A 17,210-nucleotide genomic window follows, 5' to 3' on the forward strand; every position below is an offset into this window, starting at 1 on the left:
ACTAATAACAACTAACAACAAACAATAACAAGATAACTAATAATGTAGGCACGCTGTGTCCATAATAAGTGTATGGGTTGTAGGTTGGGAGCTTTTGTGAAGGAGCACAGTTAGAAAGATAAGGCATATAGAAGCAAACCGGATGGACATCATGAAAATGATCGGAGAGGTTGAGAGTAGAAGAAGTTCAGGAGAAAGAACAAACAAAATGTAATTACTGTAAAATTGACTGTGTCCATAAAATGTAGATAGTGGGTATGGGCTGGAAGTAGAGGCCTAGGCGTTGTTGTTCACTAGTTTACTCCAAGTGGGGAAAGGGTGGCGGGGTTGGAAAGTAATAAAGGGTATGTATGTGTATGTATGTATGTATGTATGTATGTGTGTATGTGTGTATATATGTATATATATATGTATATATATAAAATATGGGGGATTGGAAGTGATGCAGACAATTACATTGATGGAAGTTACAATCTATCTGCAATATTAAGCTGATCTAACCCCCCCCCAAAAAAAAGAAAAAAAAAAAAAACTTTCCCAGATATCGAACTAGTAATCAAATGTGAATGAACTACAGGTGTCAGTGTCTTGTCATTAATTTCACCTGACTGTCACGGTTTACTAAGCCAGAACCCAGAAGCAGACCAGGACAAGGTACGTTGAGACAAAGATGAGTGTTTATTTAATAGATTCCCGAGTGAGGTTGAATAATCCAGGGAACAGAGCGGGTGGCGTGGATGGGTTGTTGAGGGTGCAGTGGTTGGTCCGGTAATGGCTCGGCAGCCGCCGACCATCAGGCAGAGGTTGGGAGAAGGTTCCGGGTGAGAGACTGTAGATAGAAACAAACGGAGGTAAGTACACGGCAAGCCAACAAGGTGCAAAACAACAAAACTAACACTAGTAGCTCAGAGGCTGATACGCTGACAAACATACTGTTCATGGCTAACGATCCGGCAGGAACTGGATGTTAGGCCAGAGCCTAAGAAGGGTGATGATCAGGACCAGGTGTGCAGATTGCTGATGGGATGCAGGTGCGGAAATCAAGAGCGCTCCCGGAGCGTTCCCGAACCCTCGGGAAACTGGAGATCACGAACAGAAACACTAGTCACCAGACAGGACCCGACTCAGACTGCCGGGATCGTTACAGTACCCCCCTCCGACGAACGCCACCGGGCGGACTCCCGGAGCGCCAGGATGGAGGCGGTAGAAGTCACTGATGAGGTCCGCATCTAGGACCTGTCGCCGCGGAATCCAACTCCTCTCTTCAGGGCCATACCCCTCCCAGTCCACGAGATACTGGAAACCCCGGCCCCGCCGTCTGGAATCCATGATGCGACGCACCGTGTAGGCAGGACCACCTCCGATCATCCGAGGAGGAGGAGGAGGAGGCGGAGGAGGCAACAGAGGACTGAGGAAGACAGGCTTGAGGCAGGAGACATGAAAGGTGGGATGGACTCTGAGCGTCCTCGGTAGTTTGAGTCGAACTGCCACTGGATTGATCACCTTCTCCACCACAAACGGACCAATGAACTTCGGTAACAACTTCCTAGACTCAGTCCGTAACGGAAGATCCCGTGTGGCCAACCAAACCCTATCTCCGATGGTATAGGTGGGAGCGGGGATCCGGCGACGATTCGCCTGGAGCTGATACCGGTCCGAACCTCTAAGGAGTACCTTTCTGGCCCGATGCCAGGTCCGGTGGCAACGACGAATATGGGCCTGAACAGAAGGCACTGAGAGCTCCTTCTCCTGAGAAGGGAACAGGGGAGGTTGGTAGCCATACAGGCACTGGAAGGAGACATCCCAGTGGCAGATGTAGGGAGAGTATTGTGGGCATACTCAACCCAAGGCAACTGAGAGACCCAGGAGGTGGGGTTGGAAGAGACCAGACAGCGTAGCGTGGATTCCATCTTCTGGTTGGCTCTCTCCGCCTGACCATTGGATTGGGGGTGAAAACCAGATGTGAGACTGACTGTAGCTCCAATGGCCAAACAGAAGGACTTCCAGACAGCAGAGGTAAACTGAGGGCCACGGTCGGAAACGATCACACTGGGCAAACCGTGGACCCTGAAAACCTCCCTAACCAGGATCTCGGACGTCTCCGAGGCAGAGGGAAGCTTGGCAATTGGCACAAAGTGGGCGAACTTGCTGAATCTGTCCACGATAGTCAGAACGACCGTGTTCCCCTCAGAAGCGGGCAACCCAGTGACGAAGTCCAGGGCCAGATGCGACCATGGTCGCGGGGAATAGGAAGGGGGGTGAAGTAGTCCAGAGCTGGGCCGATTGGTACTCTTATTCTGCGCACACACTGGACAGGCAGCAACAAAACCCCGAGTATCCTCGGCCATGGCAGGCCACCAAAAAGCGTCTGCGAAGAAACGCCATTGTCCGAGCCACGCCAGGGTGACAAGCCATCTTGCTGGCGTGGGACCATTTGAGGACAGCAGGACGAACCGACTCAGGCACAAACAACCGACCGGGTGGACCGTTACCGGGACCGGGCTGAGTCCGAAGGGCCGCCAGCACCTCCTCCTCAATCTTCCACATAACTGCTCCCACGACGCAGTTCCGGGGGGAGAATAGTCTCGGTCTTGGACCCACTCTCCTCCGTCTTGGAGAACATCCGGGACAAGGCGTCCGCCTTGCCGTTCTTAGATCCAGGTCGGAACGTCAGGGAAAACTTGAATCGTCCGAAAAACAACGCCCACCTGGCCTGGCCGGGAGTTGAGACGTTTAGCCGATTGCACGTAAGCAAGATTCTTGTGGTCAGTCCAGACAGTAAACGGTTGCTCCGCCCCTCCAACCAGTGGCGCCACTCCTCCAAGGCAAGTTTCACCGCGAGAAGCTCCCGGTTACCCACATCGTAATTCCTCTCCGCAGGCGAAAGGCGACGAGTAGTAGGCGCAGGGATGGAGTTTACTGTCCGTGGAGCATCGCTGCGACAGGATGGCGCCAACTCCCACATCAGACGCGTCCACTTCAACGACGAACTGACGGGCCGTGTCCGGTTGAGAGAGAATCGGTGCGTTGGTGAATCGCCTCTTCAAATCCAGAAACGCTCGATCCGCCTCCGGATTCCACTTGAAGGTCCTGATACTGGAAGTCAAGGCAGTTAACGGAGCGGCCACACGGCTGTAATCCCGGATGAATCTGCGGTAGAAATTCGCAAACCCCAAAAATCTCTGGAGCTGCAATCTCGTACCGGGCTGGGCCCATTCCAGAACCGCTCTAACCTTCTCCTGGTCCATCCTAATCTCTCCCCTGGAGATGATGTACCCGAGAAAGGATGTCGTGTGGGCGTGAAACTCGCACTTCTCGGCCTTCACGAACAGGCGATTCTCCAACAATCGCTGCAGAACCTGCCGGACATGCTGGACGTGGTCGGAAGGTTCCTTCGAGAAGATCAGAATGTCATCCAGGTAAACAAACACAAAGAGACCGATCATATCTCTCAGGACGTCGTTCACCATACTCTGGAATACCGCTGGAGCATTGGTCAGTCCAAACGGCATCACCTGATACTCGAAGTGACCCATCGGTGTATTGAAACCCGTCAACCACTCGTCCCCCTCTCTGATCCGGACCATGTGATACGCATTGCGTAGGTCTAGCTTGGTGAATACCGTAGCACCCTGTAAGGAGTCGAAGGCAGAACTCATCAAGGGCAGGGGATACTTGTTCTTGACCGTGATGGCATTCAACCCCCGATAATCAATACACGGTCGAAGAGAGCCATCCTTCTTACCCACAAAGAAGAATCCTGCCCCCAGGGGTGATGACGAGGGACGAACGAGACCAGCCGCTAGGGACTCCTTGATGTAGGTCTCCAACGCCTCACGTTCAGGTCGGGAGATACTGTATAACCTTCCCTTGGGGTAGACAGCTCCCGGGAACAGGTTGATGGCACAATCATATGGTCGGTGGGGAGGGAGTGACAGAGCCTTCTGCTTACTGAAAACTTCCCCCAAATCGTGATATGTCTCGGGAACCAGGGACAAATCTGGGGGGTTTAGCCTCAATCACCTGACTGGGAACCGAGTGGGGGCAGGCAGTCTTGAGACAGTTAGCATGACAATCAAGGCTCCAACTTCGTTACCTTGCCCGTCACCCAATCGAACGTGGGATTGTGTTCCTTCAGCCAGGGGTATCCAAGGACCAGAGGAACATGGGAAGACGGCAGAATGAAGAATGAAATCATCTCAGAATGATTCCCCGACAACCGCATCTTAACCGGTTCAGTCCTCATCGTGATACGTGCCAGACTACTGCCGTTCAGAGTGGTCGCTTCAATGGCTTCCGGCAATTGCTCCTTGGAAAGCCCCAGCTGTTCCACCAACTCGGCATCAAGAAAGCTTCCATCGGCACCTGAATCGATAAAAGCGTTAATCGCTAAGCTTTGATTCCTGTTCACAAGGGTAGCCGGGAAACGGGGTCTGACAGAGGTACTGAGAGGTTGAAACTGGCTCGCTAAAAGTCCTCCCAACTTTAGCGAGCCGGGCAGTTTGACGACCGCCGGGAACAAGTGGAGATGTAATGTCCCGAGCGACCACAGTAGAGGCAGCAGTTGGTCTTACGTCTATGTTGACGCTCCTCCTTGGTTAACCCGTGCCGCCCCCACTTGCATGGGTTCAGAATCGGGAGAGAGGTCCTCTCCACTAATCCTTTGTGGTGGAGAATGATCGACGTGTTCTGGTCCACCACCCGACCCGACTGGGAACTGAGAAGCTGATCGATTGGACGGACCCCATTGCTTCTCCCTCCTTCGCTCTCGGACTCGATTATCCACCCGAATAGACAAGGCTACCAAGCTGTCCAGGTCACTAGGCTCCGGATAGGAGATCAACTCATCCTTGAGCTGCTCCGACAGACCCTGGTAAAAGGCCGCTTGCAGAGACTCCTCGTTCCACCCACTCTCCACAGCCAACGTCTTGAACTCGATCACGAAGTCGGCCCACGCTGCGAGTTCCTTGGTGAAGAGAAAACAGGCGCCTAGCTGCGTCCCTCCCTCGGACGGAATGGTCGAAGAGCTTCCTCATCTCGGCCGTGAACCCCTGGTATGAAGCCATGCAGGGATCCTGTCGTTCCCAAACGGCTGAAGCCCACTCCAGCGCTCGCCCACGCAGCAACTCAATCACAAAGGCTATCCTAGCCTTGTCTGTGGCATAAGAGTAGGGCTGTAGATCGAACACTAATCCACACTGCATAAGGAAGGAACGGCATCTTCCCAGCTCCCCTCATATTTATCCGGCGTCGGAACCTTGGGCTCACGGAGGGACACAACTTCAGAAGCGGCAGGCGAGATGGGTGAAACCGGTAGTGGATCCTCCACCGGACACTTGCGTTGGTTCTGGACCTCCGTCAGACCGGTAGAAAGGTTCCGAACTGACAACGCGATCTCCTGTAGTACCGTGCTATGATGGCCCAACATCTTCTCCTGCTGGGTAATGGCATGGCGAACAGAGTCCAGGTCCGCTGGGTTCATTACTGGCCGGATCGTTCTGTCACGGTTTACTAAGCCAGAACCCAGAAGCAGACCAGGACAAGGTACGTTGAGACAAAGATGAGTGTTTATTTAATAGATTCCCGAGTGAGGTTGAATAATCCAGGGAACAGAGCGGGTGGCGTGGATGGGTTGTTGAGGGTGCAGTGGTTGGTCCGGTAATGGCTCGGCAGCCGCCGACCATCAGGCAGAGGTTGGGAGAAGGTTCCGGGTGAGAGACTGTAGATAGAAACAAACGGAGGTAAGTACACGGCAAGCCAACAAGGTGCAAAACAACAAAACTAACACTAGTAGCTCAGAGGCTGATACGCTGACAAACATACTGTTCATGGCTAACGATCCGGCAGGAACTGGATGTTAGGCCAGAGCCTAAGAAGGGTGATGATCAGGACCAGGTGTGCAGATTGCTGATGGGATGCAGGTGCGGAAATCAAGAGCGCTCCCCGGAGCGTTCCCGAACCCTCGGGAAACTGGAGATCACGAACAGAAACACTAGTCACCAGACAGGACCCGACTCAGACTGCCGGGATCGTTACACTGACCCCAGTTTTACCCTGGGTTTAATAAGCACAGGAAGCTGAGAAAGTAGACACACTCACACATGCACACACATACGCACACACGGACACACACAAACACACCTGCATCAGCACCAGGAACAGCCGTCAGAACACAATGCATGACCAGAGGCCTTCCGTCTGCGAGATTACAAAAGCAACATTCAATTCCACTGAGGAGAGAGTGAGAGAGACAGAAAGAGAAAGAGGGACGTAGGGGGGGAAAGAGAGGGGAGGTGTAATTCCTTTGGAAAGATTAGAAAACGCTATTCCAATCCTCTCACATAAATAACGTACAGTGAGAGAGAAAAAATATGAGAAAGGAGGGAGAAAGAGACAGAATATGAGAAAGAAGGGAGAGAGAGACAGAATATGAGAAAGAAAGGAGAGACCAAGGTTTGAAAACAGGAGGAAATCAAGGAGGATATGGTTCTGTTGTCTGGTTGGCTACTTAAGCCAGAAACACGGAGAAGACAACCAAAATGAACATGTTTAGCTCATCTCAGACAAGGAGTATTTATCATAGCCTTTTTGTGGGCTGCATTCTTTCACTGACTGTAAAGTACCACCACCACCGAGAGTTAGAAAGAGAGAGAGAGAGAGAGAGAGAGAGAGAGAGAGAGAGAGAGAGAGAGAGAGAGAGAGAGAGAGAGAGGCAGAGAGAGAGAGCGAGAGAAAGAGAGAGAGAGAGAGAGAGGGAGAGAGAGAGAGGGGGGGGCACGTATTCACCCTGCACACCCTTGTTGACAAACAAACAAATCAAAACAAAGCAAAGTCTTCTCATGCTTTGCTGATGTCAAAAAAGCTTTTGACTAAATTTGGCATGAGGGTCTGCTATACAAATCAATGGAAAGCGCAGATGGGGGAAAAAAATACGACATTATAAAATCCAGGTAAACAAACAACAAGTGTGCGGTTAAAACAGGGCCGTGGAGTGAGACAGGGATGCAGCTTGAGCCCCACACTCTTCAACATATATATATATATACCCCACAACGACAAAGCGAAAACAGGTTTTTAGAAATGTTTGCAAATGTATTAAAAATAAAAAACTGACGTATTCAGACCCTTTGCTATGAGGCTTGAAATTGTGCTCAGGTGCATCCTGTTTCCATTGATCATCCTTGAGATGTTTCTAACACTTGATTGGAGTCCACCTGTGGTAAATTCAATTGATTGGACATGATTTGGAAAGAAAAACACCTGTCAATATAAGGTCCCACAGTTGACAGTGCATGTCAGAGCAAAAACCAAGCCATGAGGTCGAAGAAAATTGTCCGTAGGATTGTGTTGAGGCACATATCTGGGGAAGGGTACCAAAAAAATGTCTGCAGCATTGAAGGTCCCCAAGAACACAGTGGCCTCCATCATACTAAAATGGAAGAAGTTTGGAACCACCAAGACTCTTCCTAGAGCTGGCCGCCCGGCCAAACTGAGCAATCTGGGGAGAAGGGCCTTGGTCAGGGAGGGGACCAAGAACCCAATGGTCACTCTGACTGAGCTCCAGAGTTCCTCTCTGGAGATGGGAGAACCTTCCAGAAGGACAACCATCTCTGCAGCACTCAACCAATCAGGCCTTTATGATAGATTGGCCAGACGGAAGCCACTCCTCAGTAAAAGGCTCATGACAGTCCGCTTGGAGTTTGCCAAAAGTCACCTAAAGACTCTCATACCATGAGAGTCTGATGAAACCAAAATTGAACTCTTTGGCCTGAATGCCAAGCGTCACGTCTGGAGGAAACCTGGCACCATCCCTACAGTGCAGCATAGTGGTGGCAGCATCATGCTGTGGGGAGTTTTTTCAGCGGCAGGGACTTGGAGTCAGGATCAAGGGAAAGATGAACGGAGAAAAGTACAGAGAGATCCTTGATGAAAACCTGCTCCAGAGCGCTCAGGACCTCAGACTGGGGCGAAGGTTCACCTTCCAACAAGACAACGACCCTAAGCACACAGCCAAGATAACGCAGGAGTGGCTTCGGGACAAGTCTCTGAATGTCCTTGAGTGGCCCAGCCAGAGCCAGGACTTCAACCCAATCTAACATCTCTGGAGAGACCTGAAAATAGACCATCCAACCTGACAGAGCTTGAGAGGATCAGCAGAGAAGAATGGGAGAAACTCTCCAAATACAGGTGTGCCAAGCTTGTAGCGTAATACCCAAGAAGACTCTAGGCTGTAATCACTGCCAAAGGTACTTCAACAAAGTACTGAGTAAAGGGTCTGAATACTTATGTAAATGTGATATTTCCTTATTTTATTTTTAATACATTTGCAAACATTTCTGGGGTATTGTATTGTTTGTAGATTGATGAGGGGGGAAAACTGTGTAATCCATTTTAGAATAAGGCTGTAACGTAACAAAATGTGGAAGAAGTCAAGGTGTCTGAATACTTTCGAAAGCACTGTATATCAACGAATTGGAGAGGGCACTAGAGCAGTCTGCAGCACCCGACCTCACCCTTCTAGAATCTGAATTCAAATGTCCACTGTTTGCTGATGATCTGGTGCTTCTGTCCCCAACCAAGGAGGGCCTACAGCAGCACCTAGATCTTCTGCCTGGGCCCTGACAGTAAATCTCAGTAAGACCAACATAATGGTGTTCCAAAAAAGATCCAGTTGCCAGCACGACAAATACAAATTCCATCTAGACACCATTGCCCTAGAGCACACAAAAAACTATACATACCTTGGCCTAAACATCAGTGCCACAGGTAACTTCCACAGAGCTGTGAACGATCTGAGAGACAAGGCAATAAGAGCCTTCTATGACATCAAAAGGAACATCAAATTTGACATACCAATTAGGATCTGGCTAAAAATACTTGAATCAGTTACAGAAACCCTTCATGGTTGTGAGGTCTGGGGTCCGCTCACCAACCAAGAATTCACAAAATGGGACAAACACCAAATTGAGACTCGTTACATTTTACAACCACCTAAAAGGAAGTGATTCCCAAACCTTCCATAACAAAGCCATCACCTACAGAGAGCTGAACCTGTAGAAGAGTCCCCTAAGCAAGCTGGTCCCACCAACACAAGCAGAGCCCCAGGACAGCAACACAATTAGACCCAACCAAATCATGAGAAAACAAAAAGATAAGGACTTGACACATTGGAAAGAATTGAGAAAAGAACAGAGTGAACTAGAATGCTATTTGACCCTTAACAGAGAGTACACAGTGGCAGAATACCTGACCACTCTGACTAACCCAAAATTAAGGAAAGCTTTGAATATGTACAGAATCAGTGAGCGTAGCCTTGCTATTGAGAGAGGCCACAGTAGGCAGACCTGGCTCTCAAGAGAAGACAGGCTATGTGCACACTTTCCACAAAATGAGGTGGAAACTGAGCTGCACTTACTAACCTCTTGCCAAATGTATGACCATATTAGATACACATATTTCCCTCAGATTACACAGACCCACAAAGAATTCGAAAACAAATCCAATTTTGATAAACTCCCATATCTTTTGGGTGAAATACCACAGTGTGCCATCACAGCAGCAATATTTGTGACCTGTTGCCACAAGAAAAGGGCAACCAGTGAAGAACAAACACCATTGTAAATACAACCCATATTTATGTTTATTTATTTTCCCATTTGTACTTTAACTATTTGCACATTGTTACAACACTGTATATATTCATTATATGACATTTGAAATGTCTTTATTATTTTGGAACTTTTGTGAGTGTAATGTTTACTGTTCATTTTTTATTGTTTATTTCACTTTTGTTTATTATCTATTTCACTTACTTTGGCAATGTAAACATATGTTTCCCATGCCAATAAAGCCCTTTGAAATGAATTGAGAGGCAGAGAGAGAGAGAAAGAGGCAGAGAGAGAGAGAGAGAGAGAGAGCGTGTGACAGAGCGGGAGAAAGAGAGTGTGTATGCAAGAGAGAAAGAGAGAGAGAGAGAGAGAGAGAGAGAGAGAGAGAGAGAGAGAGACAGAGAGACAGAGAGAGAGAGAGAGAGCGAGAGAGAGAGAGAGCGAGAGAGTGAGCGAGGCCATTAATAAAACATCCCATCCAGCTTGACTGGCAGAGAACGTGCAGCAGGCTAACAGTGAGTAAGCCAAATTGTTATTCACAGGCAGAGGCTCTCTCATTCTCTCTCCCTCTCTCTCAGTCATAGATCTGTCTAATTTGCATTATGACACATCCTGGTGAAAACCCATAGGTATCAGACACAGACAAATGCACTATTGGCTCTTTTACATTAGGCTGGTGAACGTCACTGATAATAGAAAACTAGACCTTCTCTCGCAGACTAAACCCTCTTTCTCTCTTGCTCACTCTCTATCTCATTCACAGACTCTTCCCTAAAGAGGACAACAGAAGCCGTAGGCCGTGTCAACCGCAGCAGCAAGGGTAAGATGGATTTGAGATCTCCCTGTTTCTCTCTCCTCCCTGGCTTTTTAATTGCAGGTGGTCCAAGGAGAGCCGGCGTACTGACAGGTCAAGATTGCTCCAAAATGGCCGCAGGTGGCGAGGGACGGGGATCAGAGTGGATGTGAGTGATAATAAAACTCCCAGCGTCCCCAAGGAGCTTAGGCTGCCTCTATCTCTCCCCACCTGTCTCTCTCTCTCTTTCTCCAACCTCTTTCGCTTTCTCTCTTTCTTGCTCAGTCTCTCTCTCTCTCTCTCTCTCTCTCTCTCTCTCTCTCTCTCTCTCTCTCTCTCTCTCTCTCTCTCTCTCTCTCTCTCTCTCTCTCATCCCTCTCCATGTATCACTTTCCTTTGCTGATTTTTTTTCTGTCTGTCCATCACACTTTCTAACTCCTCTTTTTCTGTCTGTCCATCACGCTTTCTAACTCCTCTTTTCCATGTTATGATATTAGAGTGTATAGGAGTCGGCTGCTGGTGCTCGCCTGCTGTTTAACACAGATACTGAAAGTGCTCAGGTGTTTAACTGTAATACCTAACACCAAAACAGACCCACTGTCCACATTGACAGCTGACTGTGTGTGTGTCTTTCTGTCTCTCTGTCTTTCTGTCTGTCTGTGTGTCTGTCTTGATGTCTGTCTATCTATCCATCTGTCTGTCTGTGTATACACAATCATCACCAGTTTAGAGGTGAGCTGGGCTCCATTTTTTGCTGCTGATCTGAACTATCAATGGCTTAGTCAGCGATGGGCTTTGGAGTGCTTTAAACACCCACCTTTAAGGATGGAGCAATTCCAAGGTCTGTTAAGTGTTCTCTCTCCCACCACTTACTCCCACATTACACACACACACACACACACACACACACACACACACACACACACACACACACACACACACACACACAGAGAGAGACACACACGGACACACATACAGAGACACACACACAAAGACACACACACAGAGACACACACGGACACACATACAGAGACACACACACAAAGACACACACACAGAGACACACACAGAGACACACACACAGACACACACACAGACACACACACACAGAGACACACACACACAGAGACACACACACACAGAGACACACACACAGAGACACACACACAGAGACACACACAAGCACGAACACACAGACAGAGGCTAAAATAGACCTGATCCAGACCAAGCCCCTGCAGAGTGTCAGTCAGTCTCTGATGCTCAGCTTTGACATGTTGGATTATTGTTAACCGGTGGGGAGCAGGGGTATGCTGCCCTCGTTTAGCGTGTGTGTGTGTGTGAGTGTATCTGTATGTGTGTATCTGTGTGTGTGTGTGTGTGTGTGTGTATGTGTGTGTGTGTGTGTGTGTATCTGTGTGTGTGTATCTGTGTGTGTGTGCGTGTGGAGTTCTCCAGCTCAGTAAATGGGTTATTGAATTTTAGCGCAGGTGCGAACTGAACAAAAAAATGCTACATCTTATCCTGTCCCGGGTCCCCCTCTAGGCTCCTTTTTCTTTGTTTATACCAAAATCACACCGACTCGCACTCACCCTCCTCTCTCCTTCTAAAATGAAATCGATATTACCATGTCAACTTACATTTTCATTCCATGCTGACGAACTGACAATGCACGCACACTCTTGTACACACACACACACACACACACTTTAGAGCAAAGACTGGTATTCGTGTCTCTGATCGCTGTGAGACAGCTCTGCAGATTACTCCTTGTTTACAGCTAAACACTAAGCATCTGGTAAAGTGGTAAAGAGCACTCCAACACACACACACCCTCTGTAGACTCTCCATATGGTCCTGAGGAGCTTCAGCAAATCAAGCGTAGAGCAGGGGTAAGTAGCCCATCCTGTTGGATACCATCAAGTGGAAATGGGAAAGAGAAGGGATCCATTTAGTGCATTTAAAGTAAATAGCAAAGCAGCCTAAAGGTCAATGCCTCACTCTCTCTCAACCTCCCTCTCACTCGCTCTCATCCTCCCTCTCACGCACTCTTCTTCCTTTTCACTTACTCATTCTCTTTCCTCCTTCTGACACACAAACACACACACACACACACACACACTTTCTCTCTTCACTGTAGACAGGAGCACCTCAGGGCGATCAATAAGGTAGAGGAGCCCTGAGGAACCACACTGAGTAGGACGGTAAACTCTCTCTGACCCATCAAACACTGTCTGTCCCACTCCACACGCCAACCTTTAACTTCTCGCCATGCTCCTACACTGTCCATTGGCCACCTCCACCTTCTCATTCTGGGTCTGAGCTTCTGATTGGCCACTACCATTTCAATACAGCTCAACACATTTGATTGGTCCACTAGTATCTTAAATCAAATGGAGAATTCAATATTTATATTATTTGGAAACAAATTATTTGAAAAACAAATCTTGTTGTTGACACCATTATTATTGGAGACCACCTTTAGAGATACTTATCACAGATGCCAATCTAGAGAAATGACAGTTAATCTTGCAGTTTTGTTTGATTTGCCTCTAGCGGGACTTTCTTGCTAATAGGTTGCTACTAGCAGAGCTTCTTTCATCACGCATGTTTTGATATTACCAAGAGATTACATTGTCATTAAAGGTAGACAGCTAAATGAAGTTGCCACGAACAGCACCACAAATATTGCAATGAGCGAGATACAAGGCTTCGCTCTCACACAGTATCTGCACATGTGCACGGTTTCGCCTTCAAACTGTTACAACATGGTAGCTACGGAACCAAAACAGCGGAGAAGTTTAGCCTCGCTCTTCACCTCTCTTCGTTGTTTGCGGAAATTGACCCACTATGCCGTTTACTTTGTGCATCATAAGTCAAATCGCGGAGTCCACTTTTAAACAGAATAACACATTTAGAGTTCAATACGCTGGTATATGTGAGTAACTCTGGATGTGTGTGAGTGAGTAGCATACCCCTGCCTGTTGGTTATTGAGTGACAGAAGATGGACTTAGGTGATGTGGAAAAGCTGCCAGCGAGAGGGCAGAGGGTAGAGAGAGTGTGTGTGACTCCAGGGAATTAACTAATGGAAGTATCATCCAACACCCAAACAGAAGAACTCACCACAGCATATTCAAAGCATGAAAAAGACATGGGTCCAGGGCAACAGTACTTCAAGTCTCAGGAAGGCTACGTCACTTAGCCGTCAACCACACAATGTTAGCATTCTAGATCTAGCTCTCTTTGTCTCTTTCACATCACTCCCACCTGTTATATTTTATTCAGTTTATTCCATCCCATTCAGTACTTTTTCTCTCTCAGCGTCTGATTGCTTTATCGTATAGACACAAGTCATCTCTCACATCATCCGCAGAGAGCATCAACTGCTCAGGGTTAAATGCCGCTAAAGATAATTCAAGGGAAGTGGGATGCCGCTAAAGACTCCTGATGGGATGCTGGTCCTTTCTGAGTGTTCTATTGCGCTCACAGCAGAATTATGCGTCCATCCATAGTAGGCTTCAGAAGTCTGGTGGGTTTGTGAAGGAGGTTCTCCATGGTGCTGCAGTGACCCCAAGTGGCCAAGAGGAGAATTTACACTGCTCATTTAAGCTGAGATAATGGGGCTTATGTGGAGATGGGGCTTATGTGGAGATGGAGCTCTCTCTGAGACACATCACATACACACGTACACACACCTAGTCATGACAGGTATTCAGGCTAGGGAGTTGACTGGTAACACTTGTGCAAGCAAGTGAGCTGAGTAACATACCAGTCTCTGTGTGTGTTAGCATGAAGACAGAGAAAGGAACGGACAGAATGAAAACTCCCTGCAAGGTTTCTGTGAGGGAGAGGAAGCAAGGGAGGGAGAAGCGGAAGGAGAGAGGGATGAGAGGAAGAGAAGAGAGAGAAAGGCAAATCTCCCTGACAGTCGGATTTAGTGCGCACATGTTTGTACCCAGCAGGGTCAGCGTGAAATGTAATCATCCCACCCCCCCGCACAAACACAACGTTGCGTAGTGCGCTCGCCACACAGACACACACTCACACACACACAGACACACACACACTTGCAACCACGCAGCAAGGCGAGTTTCAGCATCTTTTAGCGCCAAACTAATAAATATCTCCAGCCCTCTGAGGTGTTTAAATCAGCTTCAGTTCACAGAGCTGCAATTGTGTGTGTGTGTGTGTGTGTGTATGCTTGCGTGTGTGCTTGCGTGTGTGTTACTCGGGGGGGAGCAGGGCTCCTGACAGCTGGGTTGAAGGCCTGTTCATCTCCACTGGGCTGAGGCGGCTCCTCTCTCCTTCTCTCTCTCTCTCTCTCTTTCTCTCTCTCTCTCTCTCTCTCTCTCTCTCTTTCTCCCTGTCTGTCTCTGGTGTGGATCAAAGTCTCCTGCCAGCCCAGAACAGACAAACATACTGACACTCTGTCTCCTCTGTCTCTGCTGGCACTACAGTCTTCCTGACTTGTTCATACTCCTACAATGTACTGTTCTGTATGTTCCCCCTGACACATGTCCTGAGGTAGATACAAGGAACTAACTGCTAGTGAGGATGACAGGAAGAGAGCTAGAGAGACAATTGTTGAATGAAGAGAGTGGGGGAAAACAGATGCAGGTGAGAGCGGTGGGGGTAAGCATGAGATAATGCTATCATTCTACACATTTGTAGGGACTCACCTTTGAGAGAATGTTAGCGAAATATTCAGGACCGCTCTGGAGCAAATGTTAAAACAGAGGAACCCCCCCCAAACATAACAGTGTGTGTCTGATAGATGTGTTCAGTTTGATGTGTTGATACCATACCGGCTCATGTTTTGTTCGTGCTGACACTCTGGCTTCACTGTTCAAAGCTCTTTGATTGAGCGATAATTCAGAGCATGGAGAGAGAAACAGAGAGAGAGATACTGTAGCGAGAGAGAGAGAGAGAGAGAGAGAGAGAGAGAGAGAGAGAGAGAGAGAGAGAGAGAGAGAGAGAGAGAGAGAGAGAGAGAGAGCGAGAGAGAGAGAGAGAGAGAGACAGAGACAGAGACAGAGACAGAGACAGAGACAGACATAGAGACAGAGACAGACATAGAGACAGAGACAGACATAGAGAGAGGGGATCGGAAGTGGAGGTGATGAAATTACATTCAATATATTCCACGATCCTCTTTCTCTCTCTCTCTCTCTCTCTCTCGCTCTTTTCGATTCCTGTCCAGAAGCCTCATATCAATCGATTGAACAAGTAATCTCTGAGAGCTGGCATTCCGATGCACAGCTTAAGAGTGATGTTACAGATGCCAAATTGAGTGTGTGTGAGCGCTAAAGCGCTAAAGTCGGTGATCCATCAAACTATTTATACATTATAATGTCAATCAGAGAAATGGAAGGTGTGTTTTTTACTTTAACTCTGCCTCAGACAGACAGGCTTGATCTTATGTTAATAAAACGCTCTATTGATTCTGCTTGCCTTAGCATAGATCCATGAGGATTAGATCAGTCATGTCTGGTGAGCCTGTGTAATTGCACATGTATACAGTGTTTATACCAGCGTTTCCCAAACTCAGTCCTGGGGACCCCAAGGGGTGCATGTTTTGGTTTATGCCCTAGCACTACACAGCTAATTTAAATAATCAAACCTTGATGATCATTCTTTGAATCAGCTGTGTAATGCTAGGGCAAAAACCAAAACGTGCACCCCTTAGGATCCCCAGGACCGAGATTGGGAAACTCTTTCAAGTATTTGTTTCGCTATTTCACTTAAGAGATACGCACCCAGCATATTCGTCAGAAACCCTCATTACACTACGCCAGCCATGATTGGCTGGACGTCGAGAAGTGTGCGTCGGGGAAGGGTGTCCTTCCTACCCTGTAAAAGGTCATTCAAACACGTCTTCTCGCTTTTCTTCAGAAAGCTTACCTCGACACGACTACAACTCGCTCGCCGGGCGCTATTCTCTGGACTGTGCGGTGGTGGCAAGAAAACATTTTTTTCACCAGAGTTAGATGAAAATTATTTGAGGGAGGAACGTGTACAGCTTTAACACAGCTAACTCGTTCACGACCAAGTTAGCTGAATCCACTAGTCATTAGCAAGCTAGCCACCACGCTAGCTAGCTTTTGTTGTTTTACTTCAACAAGACAATATTTTTACTAGTTACACCAAGCTATTTTTATAATCTGTCTTTTCTAAAACGGTATCTGGCCATGCCACCGTAGGAGCTATCTGACTAGCCTATCACGCTAGTTTTTTTCTGACAGCTAAAAACATAGTATCCCAGCTATGGCGACAAAAGCATCTCCCACTCCAAATGAGGAGAAGGTCCCGGCACGAATCTGCTCCTGTGGAAACAAGATATCGGCCAAGGACACCGGCTCGGTGTGCTCCGCTTGCCTTGGGCTGCAACATGCCCAGGAAGTGTTAGCCTCTCCCGGCTCCTGTCCACACTGTGCCCTCTTCACTATGAAGAGCCTCCATTGCAGGCTAGCTCGCCAAGCTAGCCTGAGTCAACAGGACCATAACATGGGGGCTGGCGTCCCTGATGGCTCACCAGAGGCGATGGATATCCCCAAGGGGAATCCTGGAGCGATGGCTAGCGCTAGCTGGGGTGACCAGCTCGACGCATCAGCCTTTTAAAATGATAAACTTGGATTAGCAAACACAACATGCCATTGGAACACAGGACTGTTGGTTGCTGATAATGGGCCTCTGTACGCCTTTGTAGATTCCATAAAAAATCAGACTGGCCAATAAAAAGAAAATATTAAAATGGGCAGTCTGAGATATGGCTTTTTCTTTGCAACTCTGCCTAGAAGGTCAGCATCCCGGA

Source organism: Coregonus clupeaformis, chromosome 2, assembly GCF_020615455.1.
Source record: "Coregonus clupeaformis isolate EN_2021a chromosome 2, ASM2061545v1, whole genome shotgun sequence".
NCBI lineage: Eukaryota > Metazoa > Chordata > Actinopteri > Salmoniformes > Salmonidae > Coregonus > Coregonus clupeaformis.